The 4,466-nt window shown below is 37.0% G+C and overlaps 1 long non-coding RNA gene across 3 annotated transcripts; it reads left to right on the top strand.

The window, feature by feature from the left end:
* Positions 1–819: 819 nt before the first annotated feature.
* LOC133734105 (uncharacterized) lies at positions 820–2,998 on the top strand. 3 transcript variants are annotated; one of them, XR_009858079.1, is made up of 6 exons: positions 820–848; positions 1,440–1,519; positions 1,721–1,763; positions 1,969–2,041; positions 2,610–2,678; positions 2,876–2,998. It is a non-coding gene; the product is annotated as an uncharacterized LOC133734105 (long non-coding RNA). The 3 variants fall into 3 exon arrangements; XR_009858078.1 differs by lacking the exon at positions 820–848 and adding an exon at positions 1,076–1,147; XR_009858077.1 differs by lacking the exon at positions 820–848 and having other exon boundaries at positions 1,324–1,519.
* Positions 2,999–4,466: the final 1,468 nt, after the last annotated feature.

The following is a 4,466-nucleotide window of genomic DNA, read 5'->3' on the forward strand; positions in this document are numbered from 1 at the left end:
CTCTCTGCTTCTCTCTCTTTCCGTCCGTCTCTCTCTCTCTCGTTGTCTGTCTCTCTCTCTCTCGTTGTCTCTCTCCGTCCTCTTCTCTTTCAAAAGCCATGTTATTTTTGGGCCTAAACCAACCTCGAGGCTTTGGTGATTCAAGGTTGGCTTAGGGAGTGGGAGATCTGTTGTAGCGTTTTCTGACGACGACGTAGATTTGGATCTACGAGGCATCGAAGGCGTTCGATGGAGCAGGGGAGTTGGCCTGAGCCTAGAGCTTGGGGTGCTCGAGGTAACTTTCTTGTTTCTCTTCTCTTATGTTTTTAAAGTTTCGATCTTTAGGCTTGCGTGTTGTAGATCTTGAATGTTTCGCTTGATGAATTTTTGTTTGTGTAGGATTTTGTTCTGGGTTGGAGGGTATGTTGTTTAACATTCAAGTGCTTTCCCCCTTCTCACTCTGGACTTCTATGTGCAGGGATTTGTCTAACAACTATTTATCAACAAGTCTTCCCCCATGTCTTAAAGCCCTTTTCTTTACACTTCTCCTCTCTCACTCTACTGCCGAGCCGGATTTCTTTCATTCGATCTCTTTTCTCTACTGCGGATCCGCCAAATTTATCGAGGAACTAGCCGCAATGGTGAAGAAGGAGTTTCGGAGGTATTAACTTTGAGCTTTTTTATTTCATTTTTTCATCTGAATATTTAGGGTAAAGTAATTGCAGAGGTACTTACTTTCCCCATTTTCGTTTTATAGCTTTTAGTTTCGAAACTGGAAGGCTCAGATCTACAAAAGGCCCTAACTTCCAGGGCTCGATATCGCCAGACGCGCGACGCGTCATTGTCCCCTTTACTTTTAGGGCCTTAAGGTGAATGATTAAGGACCATCTATACATCAGTAGCTCTCTAACATACCGGATCTATCAATTTATGACTGTTCTGGGTTTTGTGTGGTGGGATTTTTTTAATTTTCGGGCTGGGGTGCATTATAATGTTGTGTTAGAGAAGATTGAGGTTGGAAGTGATGTTATAGAACTTCCTACTAGTGGTGGTGGTGTTAGTGATAACATATCCGGCAGCAATTCATACCAAAATATGGCATTTTTTTAACAGTGGTACAACATTTGCTTATTTACCACCAGAGTTGCAGGAACCAATAGTGAAGAAGGTATCTGCTAATTTCATTTAGATTTAATTTGACTTGGTATAGATATGTTCATATGTTCAATTAACTCTTACATCAGATATTGGCTTAGGAGCCTGGATTGAAATGGTATACTGACGAGTTAACATGTTTTGAGTATTCCAAAAACTAAAGCACTTTTCTAACATGCAACATTACTTATTTGAATGTCTTATTACCCTGGAAATTAAATGCTACTGATACAAAATTGATATATTATTGTGCTTTTGTGTGAGGACCTTATTGATCTTGTTAATTAATTAACTATATTTTGCAGGGGTTGATGTTAACTATGAAGAGATAATTGAAGCAACTTCAATTGGCTTTAGTTCAGTGATTTCCAAATTTGTTCGAATGGTTAGTGAACTTACTTTTACTCATGACACAGACAATTGTTTTGAGCAACCTTGCTTTTGTGCAAATACACCAACTCATTAAGGATATTTATGTATATGTGCTAATTTCTCTATCCTGATTAAGGTGAGTGTTTGGTGCTAATTGTTTCATGTATAAGTTTCTGTATTGGGTAATATATTTGTTTTTGTTCACTTTCTGCAGTTGGATTTGGAGAAGGGAATGATGGACTACCTATATGCAAAGTGTGAGTCTTAGAGTTATTCACTCATATTAATGTTTAGTGTTTCTTAGGAATTGTTTTTCAATGTTGAGTTTTATACCAAGAATGATTAAGAGAACTTCGTAAACTTATGATAGTCACCAAAATTTTTGATAGATAATGCAGGGGAATGTTCCATTTCTGTTATGTTTATTTTTCTCTAATGGTTTATCTGTCTTTTAATATACAGGCACTCCTTGTATCATAGATTGTGTAATGGCAGAGCTTGAGAAGTTGGGTCAGAAATATCGTGTGGCTCTGAGGTATTTTCCTATGTTTTCAACAAATTGTTTTCTTGACCACCAGGGTTTGAAATTGAAAGTGTGTATGCAGATGTGCACTGCTGTTCCTTTTCGTTGTTTAATTGAAAGTGTGTGTGCAGATGTGAACTTGATTAACTGTAAAATGTTCCTCCTTTCACAGCTTTTTTTAGCGGCACAGCTTTGCTTGGACATGCTTCATTTCATAAATTTACTTTGAAAACCTTTGAGACAACTTGTAGTTTAAGAGAAACATCAAGTGACAATTTAACTGAAGTCGATTCATTTAGCAAGCTTTTAGGACAGTCTCTATGTGCAGTTATCTATCAATGTTTTCATCTAACTTGTACCCGGAGTGTGTCAAATGTTACTTTCCATCTCTAGTCTTTTCAGTAAGTATTTATCCACATATGAATTAATGTTGTGTTCAGTGTTAAGAGTTTTCTTGGTCTGGATCAGTTGGGAAGTTAGTATAATGCTGGAAACCTTGACCCAACTTTTTTCATGGTTGCTAATGTAATGCTTATTGCTGTTAATACTTTGTGATGATTTAATTTTTGTTACTTTACAGTTGCAAGTAATAATGAAATCTGAAGATATGTGTTTGGAGTCCGCTAAGTTCTTCCCTGTGTTTGATAAGGTAAGCTTGCCTACTTAGTTTTGGATCATCATAAATTATAATCCATGTTAGTATGAAAAGATCAGAGCAATGCAGTCATTTAAAATTGCATAATTTTTTATCTCCCTGGATGAATGTGGAGATGCTTCTGTTTAGTGCTTTGCCAGCCATTGGTTCTTGACCATTGAGTTAAAAGAGTTGCTCTTGTAAAATTGCAGGTCAAGAAGCTGCAAAAGGGACTGTCTAAGGAACCCTGTGAATCACTGACGAAGCTTACAAGAGTATCACTTCTAGTAGTGTATATCCCATGGATGTATTTTTAACTTGTAAATTTATTGTATAATACATTTAAAATACAGTACAAGATCATATATGCACCAATTATTTGGTGCATTTTTTTTTAATATAGCCTACCAATTTTGCCACTGTTATCAGTGTGATTACAAAGGTTAAATACCCACTAATTCCATAACAGTGTGAAGAGCTGCATTGGTTTCTGTGTTCACACTGTTTTTTTAATGGTGGCCTTTGTACATTAGCACCTGCAATTAAGGGGACTGATATTCAATTAGTGGCTGCATAGTGGCTAATGCCCTTTAGCCACCAAAATCAGTGTGTGTTGGGCCAAAAGCCACTTTTATAAATTGGTCCCCATTGGGGAAATTTCTAGCAGTGCCAATACTGCAATACCACGACACAATGAGCTGATAGCGGCACTTTCCACCGGGTGGTATGATAGTGGGTCGAGGTGTGGGAGTATGATAACAATTACGGCGAGTAATGGGAGGAGTGTGACGGCCAAAGTGGTTGACGAATGTGATTCGCGTGCTGGATGCGACGATGAGCATGGTGGTCAGCCACCGTGTGACAACAATGTTGTTGACGGTTCTGCAGCTGTGTGGAACGCAGTGGGGATAGACCAAGCCGTTGGGATTGTGGACGTAACTTGGTCCATGGCGTAAGGTGTAATGGTGGTACTAGTTTAGCTAAATGAAGCTACAATTGGCTAAATGAGGTTAAATACCGTTCTAGCTAAAGCAATGGATTGGCTAAATGGCCTACAATTAACAATTGTAACCTGATTCGGATCAAATATTTATTATTTATGGGATAATATGATTTCATCCTAGCTGGTTATTCAAACTCGTTTAATTACGTTGCTGCAATGCTGCTCGATCAGGTATAATATGACAAATAATGACTCCATGCATACATATTTATATATGCCTGTGCAATATAAGGCTCAAAACCTCTTTCAACATAAAAACAAACTGCTAGGAGCATAAAACGTAACAGGAAGCACATATACAACCCACAAAAATAAGCTCAAATTGTGCAAAATTATTGTTTACAAATGCTAATGAAAAGCATGTGAGACCTACTCTTATATGATGGTGCCAACTTTCACATTGTGCATGAAAAATTCTATGCTTACTGCGATGCCATCCCCTGAAGAGATCAGATTTACTGTCTTTTTATCAAAATTGTTGGGACATTGTTGGAGCAAATGTAGATGTTGCTTTCGTGAGGATGACAACATTAAAATAATAATAATAATAATAATAATAATAATAATAATAATAATAATAATAATAATAATGGAACTCGTTAGTCACCAAGTTGATATAGACATATTATGATAATTTCCATCAGTTAAGTACAAGGTCGTCTTGATCTTACTAATATCATCAGTCTATAAATGTATTGCATAAAATTTTTGTCTCAGAAATGGACCCTCTTGCCATACATATCCATCAATTTTGTTTTTCAATTTTCTCTTCTAGGGTTTATAACTTGTAAACCCGTTAC

Source organism: Rosa rugosa, chromosome 2 (genome assembly GCF_958449725.1).
Source record: "Rosa rugosa chromosome 2, drRosRugo1.1, whole genome shotgun sequence".
Taxonomy (NCBI): Eukaryota; Viridiplantae; Streptophyta; class Magnoliopsida; order Rosales; family Rosaceae; genus Rosa; species Rosa rugosa.